This window comes from Halichoerus grypus, chromosome 5 (assembly GCF_964656455.1).
Source record: "Halichoerus grypus chromosome 5, mHalGry1.hap1.1, whole genome shotgun sequence".
In the NCBI taxonomy this organism is placed as follows: domain Eukaryota; kingdom Metazoa; phylum Chordata; class Mammalia; order Carnivora; family Phocidae; genus Halichoerus; species Halichoerus grypus.
In genome coordinates, this window is record NC_135716.1 from 116884392 (window position 1) to 116897123 (window position 12732).

At 37.9% G+C, this 12732-nt stretch overlaps 1 pseudogene; it reads right to left on the reverse strand.

Moving 5' to 3' along the window:
• Positions 1–5680: 5680 nt before the first annotated feature.
• On the reverse strand, positions 5681–7409 carry LOC118538166 (poly(rC)-binding protein 2 pseudogene; annotated as a pseudogene).
• Positions 7410–12732: the final 5323 nt, after the last annotated feature.

Here is a 12732-nt window from a genome sequence, read left to right on the forward strand (position 1 = left end):
CTGAAGCTGATGTTTACTTTCCTACATGTCTATTTATTTGATATTCATTTGTATTAATTTTTTTTCAGAAAATTTTTTTAAATTTAAATAATCTCTACACCCAATGTGGGGCTCTAACTCGCAATGCTGAGATCAAGAGTTGCATGCTCTTCCAGCTGAGCCAGGCAGGTGCCCCCTTTATTAAATTTTTTTGTGTTGATAAAAGTCAAGTTAGGTTGTAGTATAAAATGAATTCTGGATTTGAATCTTTGTTGGAGATACATATATAAAATATTTTCTACATCTCTGTGAGTTGTCTTTTGACTTTCTTCATTGTGATTTTTGATGATCAGAGTTCTTAATTTTAATATTGTGTTGATCACGTCTCTTCAGAGAAATAGAATATTCATGGTATTGGCTCATGTGACCATGGAACCTAAGAAGTCCCATGATCTGCTGTCTGCAATCTGGAGTCTCAGGAAACCTGGTGGTGTTCATTGGCCTGAGAGCCAATGGTATAGATTCTAGTCTGAGTCTGAAGGCCTGAAAGCCAGAAGTACTGAGGGCAGGAGAAGATTGATGTTCCAGCTCAAGTAATCATGCAGACCCCCAGTGAATCCTCCCTCTAACTTTTTTGTTCTATTCAGGCCCTCAGAGGATTAGATGATGCCCACCCACATTGGAGAGGGAAATCTGCTTTATTCATTCTACCAATTCAAATGCTAATCTCTTCCAGAAACACCCTCACAGACACACCCAGAAATAATTTTAGTCAGATAACTGAGCAGCCTGTGATCCAGTCAAACTGACAAAAAATTAACTGTCACAAATATAGTCCAATTTGTCAGTTGTTCCCTTTATGGTTAGCATCTTTTGTGTCCTATTTCAGAAATATTTGCCTATTCCAAGCTAATGAGGATGGTGTCCTATGTTTTCTTCTGAAAGCTTTATTGTTTTACCTTTCATATTTCAATCTGCAATCCATCTTGAATAGATTTTGCTTAGGAGATAAGAATTTTTTTTCATATGGATATCTAACTGACCCGTCAACATTTATTGAAAATCAAATCCATTTCTCCCTGTACTGCAGTGTCACCTGTGTCATGAGTCAGATAAACTAGATGTCATAACTCAGATACGTAGTTTCTGTTTGAACTCTACTGTTTCATTGTTCAATTCTTCTGTCTTCGCACCAATACCACTCTATCTTCCAGCTCTGTTCTTCAAGATGCTTTAGCCGTCCTTGGTCCTTCTTATTTCAATGCAAATTATAAAGTCAGCTTGTTGATGTCTACCTAAAAAATTAAATGTTGGGGTTTTTGATTGGGATTGTGTTGAACTTCTAGATCTATATGGATTAGTTTGGGAGAGATGACTGACATCTTTACTATTGGTGAATTTGTATATCCTTCCACTTATTTAGAAGTTTTAGAAAAATCTCTCAGTAATGTTTTCATAGTTTTCAATTAAATGCCTTGCACATATTTTGTTAGGCCTCGGTGTTTGATTTTTTTGATGCTCCTACCAATAGTATTATTTTTTAAATTTCATTTTTATATATTTGTTGTGATATAGCAGTAGAGTTCCTTTTTATATACTTACCTTATACTCAGATATATTGATGAAATTTAATTATAATAGTTTATATGTTCTTTGGGATTTTCTTTGAAGTCCAGAATTGCAGTGCCTCCAGCTTTGCTTTTCTTTTTCAAGATTGCTTTGGCTATTTGGGGTCTTTTGTGGTTCCATACAAATTTGGGGATTATTCTAGCTCTGTGAAAAATGCTCTTGATATTTTGATAGGGATTACATTAAATGTATACATTGCTTTGGGTAGTACTGACATTTTAACAATATTTGTTCTTCCAGTCCATGAGCATGGAATGTCTTTCCATTTCTTTGTGTCATCTTCAATTTTTTTCATCAGTGTTTTATAGTTTTCGGATTACAGGTCTTTCACTTCTTTGGTTAGTTTTATTCCTAGGTATCTTACTGTTTTTGATGCAAATGTAAATGGGATCGATTCTTTAATTTCACTTTCTGCTGCTTCATTATTGGGGTATAGAAATGCAACAGATTTCTGTACATTCATTTTCTATCCTGCAACTACTGAATTCATGTATCTGAGCAATTTTTGGTGGTCTTTGTTTTCTGTATAGAGTATCATGTCATCTACAAATATTGAAAAGTTTTACTTCTTCCTTGCCGATTTGGATGCCTTTTATTTCTTTTTGTTGTCTGATTGCTGAGGCTAGGCCTTCCAGTACTATGTTGAATAACAGTGGTGAGGATGGACATTCCTTTCTTGTTCCTGACCATAAAGGAAAAGCTCTTAGTTTTTCAGCATTAGGATGGCCTTTATTATGTTGAGGTATGTTCCTTCTAAACCTACTTTGCTGAGGGTTTTTATCATGAATGTATGTTGTACTTTGCCAAATGCTTTTTCTGCATTTATTGAAATGATCATATGGTTCTTTAATTAATGTGCTGTATCACAGTGATTGATTTGTGAATATTGAACCACCGTTGCAACCCAGGAATAATTTCCACTTGATCGTGGTGGATGATTTTTTTAATGTATTGTTGGATTCAGTTTGCTAGTATTTTATTGAGAAATTTGCATCCATGTTCATCAGGGATATTGGCCTGTAGTTCTCTTTTTTAGTGGAGTCTATCTGGTTTTGGATCAGGGTAATTCTGGCCCCACAGAAAGAGTTTGAAAGTTTTCCTTCCTCTTCTATTTTTTGGAATAGTGTGAGAAAAATAAGTATTAACTCTTCTTTACTCTTCTTTAAGTGTTTGGTAGAATTCACCTATGAAGCCATCTGGCCCAGGACTTCTGTTTGTTGGGAGTTTTTTTTTTTTTATTACTGATTCAGTTTCTTTGCTAGTTATTGGTCTGTTCAAGTTTTCTATTTTTTCCTGTTTAAATTTTGGTAGTTTCTAGGAATTTGTCCATTTTTTCCAGATTGTCCAATTTGTTGGCATATAGTTTTTCTTAATATTCTCTTACAGTTTGTATTTTTGTGGTTTCAGTGGTTGTTTGTCCTCTTTTACTTTGGATTTTGTTTGAGTCCTTTTTTTTTTAGTTTCTATATCATTTATTTCTGCTCTAATCTTTATTATTTCCTTCCTTCTGTTGGCTTTTGGCCTCATTTGTTGTTCTTTTTCCAGCTCCTTCAGGTGTAAGGTTAGGTTGTTTATTTGGGATTTTTCTTCTTAAGATAAGCATGTGTTGCTGTATACGCCCCTCTTGTTTTATGTTCCTTTTTCTCTCCTTTGATTCCTCTTTTTTTATTATTTATTTATTTGACAGAGAGAGACACAGTGAGAGAGGGAACACAAGCAGGGGAAAGTGGGAGAGGGAGAAGTAGGCTTCCCGCTGAGCAGGGAGGCTGATGCAGGGCTTGATCCCAGGACTCTGGGATCATGACCTGAGCTGAAGGCAGAAGCTTAATGACTGAGCCACCCAGGTGCCCCCCCCCCCCCCCCCCGCCGATTCCTCTTCTATATCAATCAGATGTCTTTTTTTTTTTTCCCCAAATTTCCTTCTATTAAAAGTAAAGATGACTTATTTTTTGCCAGGGAGGGTCTACCTTTTTTCTATAAGTAGATTAAGTGCCTTAATGCAATCAGCTAATGGGAGACTGGATTACTGTTTTGATAAGACATAGTCTACTTCCGGCCGCCCCTTTTCCAGTGGCTTATCTTTTTTGGAATTTGAACTGAGAGTGTGAGGGTCTTTCCTTCTTAAGCATTGATGGACTGCAGGTAATTCTGCTCTGTTCTTCACAGGTTTTCAGGTTAAGATTTTAGCAAATTACCCCAAACAGGCCTCAGAATTCAGGAAGTGGCTTGATGAGGAAACATACTGTGTATTCACCACTCTTCAGTCTCCGTTGTTTCCCTCCATTTTCCACCCACCACCAAAAGCTCTTCTGCTTTCTCTGACCCCCAGAAGCAGTCTTCTCCCAGGGGCCAAGCCTGAATTCCCAGCTTCTAGCCATGGCCACCATTGGCAACTGCCCCTCAGAAAACGTAGCTGCCAAATGCCAAACATCAAAGATGATTAAGACCTATTTCCTTCTCATACAGCAGAGTTTCCTGACCTTCTTAAAACCACGACACATACGGAAAATAATATATATATTTATTACATTATTTATTTATATATAAATATAAATATATATATATGTCAAACTATAGTAAATAAGAGGAGGATTCTTATAGCCATAAATTTCTGGCCCAGAGGTCTAGCCAACATAGGTCTTGACCAGATCACTCCACTTTACAAGTTGAGAAGATCAGTACTTTCACATTTGTAACCCATTTGTGGCACTGATTTAGACCTTTTGCCTTAATAAATTTGTTCCTCTTTTCTAAGATTCTGAATATTTTTTCATGCCCTTTGGGGGGGAACTGGTACTAACTCTAGATGCCTTTTGGATCTGAGATGATAATGTAGGTGTGCCAGAATCCCTTCCTCAGTCTGGGTCTCTATTCCATGGCTCATCTAGACTCCTTAATAGCCTGTTATTTGGAAGCAGAAATTAGTTAGCCTGTTTACCACCTCAGTTTCTCTTCTGTTCTTTTTCTATTACAAATCTTCCTCATTCAGAGGAACACATAATTTCCATTGTTTGGAGTGCAGTGTAGTTTGGCTTTGAAATAGCTGAGATAAAATTATCATTTGCAATGGGAAAATGACTGAAACAAAATGATATGTGTGGTTGAGTTTATGCTTATTTGTTGTTTTATTAACTTTTTACATTCTAAGTCTGTGGATAACTTAGTATTTTAGTTGATAAATGCAGATCCTCTGCAGTTCCAGAAAATCTCTTGGTTTCTAAAAAATGTAAACTTATGTCTACTTCACAAACAAATGTTTTATTTCATTTATAAATAGTTGAACCAGTAATAAGCTGAAAATTTACTATGATACTTAGCTGAGGAATGATGTGGAAGATTATTAGAATGTATTCACACATTAGAGTTTAATTGAGTCTTTGTGATATTCTTTATGGTATGGTAAATATGTAGAGAGAAACATAGCCTATAATTATGGCATTCATTCCTGCTAGGATTACATTATAATTGGACAATGTAATCACTGTAAATACACAGCTTAAGGTAACAGGAATGACCAGGACAACAATACTCCCTAAGCTGACTTACAGTCATCAGGTTGCTGCTGGTGATGGGGGCCTTGTAAATGGAACACAGCAGAACTGTTTAATGACACTAGGCCATAGGAGATGGTAAAGCCTGTGGCTCCCATAGTGAAACTTTATGAGGTGGCAGCACTTCCTAATCCTAGAAAGTTCATAAATGAATTAGCAAACCCCCAATTGTTAAAGGCAAAAGGATCCAGTTATGGTTCTCTAACTGCTAATAATGAAGCCATTCTGTCATTATATACTTCGTTTCATGATTTTGAGATTCCCAAGTAGAGACATTTGAACTAAAATAAACAAATAATCAAGTTAACTGTCATATGTTACTGATTAGTAAATTGGTAACAGCATACAGAACCAAGATATATGGTAAGATGGGCTAAAGCACATTTAATGTTTAATGATTATTAAGGCAATGGAAAAGAGTATAAGTAGAGTGTTTAAACTCTAGTTCTCAATTTAAGCATTTGGATCTATCAGTATAAGTTTTATAGTTTTCCAGCTGCTTACACACACATATATATATATTTAAATGGAGAAGCTTTTATTCATTAACACAGAGCCTAACACATTGTTATATTGCAATGCAGAATAAAGCTCCAAAAAAAGTAACAGAATGAAAAGGAAGAGCAAGATGTGGCTCTAGATAAAGAATTCAACAAGTCAGACTCTGAAACAGGCACTCAGATAGAATGGCCTAACCCTAACCCCAGGTTACTGTTACCCCCACCCCCACCCTGTTATGCCCCAAAATAGTCAAAAGGAAACGGTCACAAGCTCACAATTGTTTGGTTCTCACCAATGTTAACAAAGAAAAACAAAAATAAACCAAGAAGTACTTGAGGGGGTGCCTCAAGATATTCAGTCAGTAGGGGGAGAATCTCTGTTTCTGGCCTTTCAGTTTGTTAGTTACACATGGCGCGGCAGAGCTGGTGGTGGTGGCAGCTGAAGCCCCGGTACCCTTAGCAGCAGACACAACATTTAGAGCCAGGAGAAGAGGGATGGGTTTCATGCCAAGCAGACTGGAGACACCAGGGGCGGTCAGAAGAGGGTTGGGGAGGCTGGAGGGTGTGTCGGAGGTCCCCGCGGCGGCGAGGGAGGGGGTGGTGGTGGAGGAGGAAGAAGAAGAAGAAGGGGTGGAGGGTTGGGAGAGGTTGATGCTGAGGTGATCAGGGATCGTGACGGAGGCTGCCTGGGAGGAGGGTTTAGCGTTTTCTAAACTGACATTGATTAGATATTGAGCCAGGCTAACGCTGGCAGCAGATCCAGTGATGGTAACCTGCCTATCAATAGATCCTTCCACTGGGTTCGCAGTTTTCATCTGCGCCCCAGACATCTGACGGATCTCATTGATTTTGGCGCCTTGACGCCCGATTATGCAGCCAACCAAATCATTTGGAATGGTGAGTTCATGAGAAGTAGTCTGAGCAGATGCATCCAAACCACTGAATCTGGTGTTTCCATGCGTCATGGGAAAATGAGACTGTTGCATTGCCAACTGATGCAGCTTGGTCAAATCTGGCTGTGGAATGGCATACTGTCCTTGAATGGTATACGCCTGACCACCTGCAAAGATGACTGGAGAACTGTTCGGCTTGGGCTGGTGCGGGATGGTCACGCCCTTTGGGGGGGGACTCCAGCATGACCACGCAGATCTGTTTCACACACTCAATGATGGATTGCGGAATGCCAGCAATAGTGATGGCCCGCTCACTTGAGTTGGGGAGCATATCCCCTGCCACCTGGACCTGAGCCCCTGTACTCTCTCGTATTTCTTTGATCTTGCAACCACCTTTCCCGATGAGAGAGCCACACTGACTAGCAGGGACCACCTGCCTCAGGGTAACTGGGGCTCTACTGGCAGCTGTACTATTGGTCATAGAGCTGCTGATGTCCTCTTCCAGTTTGTCGGTGATCATAGCGAAGGCTTTGAAGATGGCGTTAGTGGGTCCAGCCAAAGTGATAATTCTCTCAGGACAATTCCCTTCTGAGATGTTGATACGAGCACCAGTGTCCTCATGCATCTTCTTAACGTATTCTCCTTTCTTTCCGATGATACTGCCAACTTCCTTTCCGTGCATAAGTAGCCGGATGGTGAGAGTGACATTTAATCCACCTTCTGTCACACCGATGTCCATGTCGAGCAGTGTTCTGGGGAGCTGGACTTTGAGTGGTCAAGTCTTTGGTCACTGGTGGGGGTGAAAGCCAAAAACTGCAGGCGGAGGCGACTGAGGGGAAAGGGGGAGTGGGCGGGAAGAGGAAGGGCAGAACAACAGGGGCGGATGGGAATGCCAGGGCTCGGGTGGGCGGAGGAAGAGGAGGAAGAAGGGGGAAAGCGACCCCAGGGCGGGTGGAGGGCACAGGCTGCAGCTGCTCCGGCTGCTGCCTCTGCTGATCTGGGAGTTCACATATTTCATTATAAAATTATTTCCAAGAATTTTGGATTTTTTTGTATAGATCAAGAATTGTTAGCTCCTTATTAGTGATTAATAGTACATATGAAAAGTATCACTTTTATCTTCTATTTAGTCACATTCCTAATGAATTCTGTTAGTATTTCGGTTGATACTCTTGCCTTTTTAAATAGGCAGTATAAGACTGTAATTAACAATATTAATAGTTAACATTGTACTTTCTTAAAGCATTATTTTTGTTTAAAATGTCTTTTTACAAATAATTTATTCATATTGGGCTCAAAAAAAAATTCACATATTGCATTTGGTAGACGTGTCTCTTGAATCTTTAATAGTTGCCCTTCCTTTATTTTCCATGACATTTATTTATGGGATAAATTGGATCATTTGCCCTACAGAATTTCTTACAGTCTTTATTTGACTGATTACATCCTCATGGCATTATTTAACATGTTTCTACATCTTCTGTATTTCATGTAAACCAGTAGCTAGGTTCAAAATCTTGATTGAATTCAGTTTTAAATCTTTTTGGCAAGAATACATCATAGGTGTACTGTAAGTTGCATCACATTAGGAGTAATGTACTGTCTGCTTGTCCTACTATCATTAACATTAAAATGAGTCAGTGGAGGGGCGCCTGGGTGGCTCAGTTGGTTAAGCGACTGCCTTCGGCTCAGGTCATGATCCTGGAGTCCCTGGATCGAGTCCCGCATCGGGCTCCCTGCTCGGCAGGGAGCCTGCTTCTCCCTCTGACCCTCCCCCCTCTCATGTGCTCTCTCTCTCTCTCTCATTCTGTCTCAAATAAATAAATAAAATCTTAAAAAAAAAAAAATGAGTCAGTGGATTCTGAAGATATCAAAATGATGCATTCATTAAAAAGAATTATGTCAACACTTAGCAAATGCATTGAAGCAGTCATTGATAATCCTTGCCAAGATCCATTATTTCACTAGGGAATCTTAAAATGGTGGTTTTCTAATTCTGTTATTCTTCTGCATTTATTCGTTATCACTTTTCTAAATTTTGTAAATTTCCTTGTTTTGTCTGTTTTGTCATATATTAATGCTGATGCATGTTAAAGTCTCCCACTGCATGCGTGTTTCTGCCCATTTTTCCTCCTACAAGTATTATTTTTATTCCACATACCTTGATGCTATTATTTGGATATTATCTACTCCTTTCAGAAGATATCTGAGACTATTCACTTTTAAGCTTTTGTGGGTAGTCACAAAGTTGATGACTTATGTATTACAAATTATACTACTTAAGTAGACTTCATTATTTTATGCCTTTTTTCCTTGAATTATAGTTGGATGGTATAAGTATTGCTACCTCTAGATACCTTTTCTTCATATTTGCCTGATAATTTGTGCCTATTTCACTATTTTTGTTTCAGTGCCTTTTCATGGAGATAGGAGTTTGCTACTTTCTCCCTTTCCCAGTCCTTGATAATTTTGTCTAGGATAATTTAGTCTGGAAATAAAGCCGTTTGCTGGTTTTGTAATAGTACAATATAAATATTACTTTAAAATAAAAATTAATGTCATAGCCTTGTGTAAAATAATCATTTAAATTTATATTTCTTATCTTTATCTTATTTCATGGGGTACACACCTAGCCTGGGAACCCTGAAACTGGTAGTTAAAGCATGTTAGGAGACCTCAAAATTACTATAAAAAAGATGAGGAAGATGGTCTTTTCTTTTGTTAACAGGTCAACTATTACTTAATAAGGAATATGAGGTTTCTTGATTTTTCAGATAGAACTTATTTTATTTTTTTTAAAGATTTTGTTTATTTTTCAGAGAGAGAGAGAGCACAAACAGGGGAAACAGGGAGTGGCAGGCAGAGGGAGAAGCAGACTCCCCGCTGAGCAAGAAGAGCCCAAGGTGGGGCTCGATGTGGGGCTCGATCCCAGGACCTGGGATCATGACCTGAGCCAGAGTCAGCCACTTAACCGACTGAGCCACCCAGGAGTCCCATTTCAGTTAGATTTTAAAGAGCGCTATGACACAAAACAGTATGTTATCATTTCAGTTTTCCTGTTTGGTCTTAAGATGATAATTCCAGATCTAGGTTGGGCCTATTTTGAAAGTTGTTCATATTCTATGTGAAGATACTTTTCAAGTTTCAGTCAAGACAAATCTTTTTTCATGACTTATTTTTCGTTTTCTTCAGTGATTTTTGATCTAATAAGGTTTTCAACTTAATTTTATCATTAATAACTTAATTATGAAGTTAATGTTTATTTAAAAGCAAATTCAAATGGTACAAAGGAATATGATGTAAAAAATATTACTTCAGCTGCTTCTCACCCCAGATACCACTCCCCAGAGTAGCCACTGGTAATAGTTGCCTATTTAAAATGCTTAACCTTTAAAAGAAAGCCTAATTCTTTAACTTTAAATAATTTAGTCCAAGGAAGAAATGGTATCTGGTTCTTTTATAAATAACAAGAATTGATTTTAAATACTTTTAAATTTTAGTAGCCCACAAAACTAGAGATACTGAACAACATTGAAAATGTTTGTTAATGCTGAAATGGCCAAGTAAACATTTTTCTGTAATTTATTTTCCATTGTCTGTTTTGAGTAAAAGCATAAGCTACTCTTTTTAAAAGGATGTTTTTCTATATTCAAATAGGTATAGCAAATTTCCACTATTCATGTAAAATCAATATATAATTTTAGTGATTTCAGTTCTATTTAAAAATGAAAGTATGGTTTATCAGGGGCATTTTGTTTTTCATCTTAATGCAGTCCTTTTACGGCCATACATTCCAGTATCCAAGTTTTAAAGTAGTTTGTATACACCCAACATGCAAGGCCATGACTTTAATCATTTCCTCACCAGAACTTCAATTATGCCAAGCACTTTTTAATTATCCTGCAGCCCACAAGTCTATTCTTAGTAAAAAGTCTGACTTGTACAGAGGCAGTATATTCCTCTGTGGCAAAATTCAACTCACCACTTTGTAACTCCACCCATGAAAAAGCCCTGTGAATTAAAACCTACTAAATTAAGTGTGTATTTTTAACAGCTTCAATTTTCAAGTCAATTTTGGCATAAAAGTTGAAGACATTTTTTTTTGAAGTACAAAAATGCTATGTTGGCATTTCATGGTATTTTCAGAATGCAGTTTGTTTTTTGGGTTGTCTCCTTTACAAAGTTAGTTTCTTATAACATCAATTTTTTTTTTTCTAAAGGGAATGTGTTTAATCATTTGCCCTATCACTTTTTATTTTTATGTTACTTAAAGAAGAAAATTCTGAACCAAGAAGAGTGATAGAAAAAGAACTTATATGTGAGGACAGATCTGTAGGGTAGTGGGTGAAGGTTTGGGGCACAGTGGGTGGCAGGAGAAGCATTGAGCTGAAGTGTAGCTGGGCTTAGCATTTCATGCACAGATTAAAACCTGTAACGCAAATCCTGAAATTAAGAGAAAGTAAACTACATAAAATTATTGTGGTGTTTTACTCTTTTTACTTCCTAGTAATGGAAAATCTATCCCAATGAATGCAAATAAAATACAAAGTCATTCTAGGAAATGCTTGTATAAGGTTAATGTTTATAGGAGATGCTAAATACCTAATACTATATATTATGTTAACTCAAGAAATAGTTCATAAGAACCTCTTACATGTAAATCCCTGTACTTCTTTTATGTTATAACGTAGCTCCAGTAATTTGCTGCCTCATGATCCACCTTAGGAAATGCTGCACTGTTCAAAATCTGAGCTTAGGAAATATGGGCTCCATCAACACAGTTTTCCTTGTTTTTCTTTGCCTTCATCTACTATAGAGACTGGACTATCTAAACCCTCAATTCCCTAGCTTGCTTTTCGGCTAAAAGTTGCATGTTGAGATTCTGACCAATGAGGTGTAAGGGGAAGGTCACTGGTGCCACATGGTGTCTTTCTGCCAGGGGGTCTGGAAGTGCTGTTGTCGTCACTGAGAGTGGTAGAGCTGAAGGTGAGAAGCAGCCTGGGTCCTTGAAGGTATCCTTGACCACCATACTAGTTGTGGACTGCCTACTCTGGGACTTCTTTGGCATGAAATAAACAAACCTCTTCTTATTTAAATCACCTTTCACTGGGGTTCCTGTTACTCTTAGCCACATCCATTACTAACTGGCTCAGGGAAAAAATTAATTTGTCAATAAACATGATAGTGGTCTTCACAGTCCACATTGTGGTAGCCAGTCTCCAAGGTGGCCCACAAGGATCCCTATCTCCTTCACACCCTCGTGTAGTTACCTCCCACACTGTCCCAGGGTTGGTTTGTGTGACCAATAGAATGTGGCTTCTAAACCCTGTGACACTGTAAAAATTAGATTAAAAATTTAACAGTAACTCTAAAACTACTTATATTGTCTTTTTTATGGAATGTCACATTTTTCTTTTTATATGACATGTTTTCTGGTCAATTATAATATATATCCTTTATTAGAATGAGAAAATTTAAAACATTTTAAAAATTAATTTCTGAAAACCGCTTATATAATACTATATACCAGGTTCTTTTCTGTGCTCTTTAACTTCATTAACTCACTTTTTTTTCTTCAAATGACTTCTTGAGATATTATTTCAACCACTTGGCATTTGGAGAAATTGAAGCAGAGAGGTTAAAAGTCCTGCCCAAGGCTACACACCTAGGAGGTAGAAGAGCTGGGATGTGACCCTAATTAGGTTGCTTCCAGCACTGGTAATCACCTGCAGGAAAATCACCTGCAATTCTACTAACCAAAAAAAAAAAAAAGCAAAACAAACAAAAAACAAAAAAAACCCAGCCTCCTTTCTATAGATATGTATATACATTCCTAGTGTGTAGGTTGTTTACTTTTTTAGCATAACAAGTCAGTTCCTGCTTTCATCCACAGCTCCTTAAGTATCATTGTTCCTCTGCTTTGGGGGCATATATGAGAATGCTGACTGTGATCTGTATTCTGCTGGTGTAGCCAGCTCTATCCATCAGGTCCGCCAACAGAGCGAAAGTAGTACAGAAAAGTGGTTACGCATATGTTGAAAGGATTGAAGGACCAAAAAAGGGAAGGTGTATTTACCTAAAGATTAGTCACTGCTGGAGGCCGCTACCATGCCCAAGACAGGAGAAGCAGAAAGGCGGATGCTTTGCCCAGACCCCACAGCCTGTGTGCTCCTGAGGCTG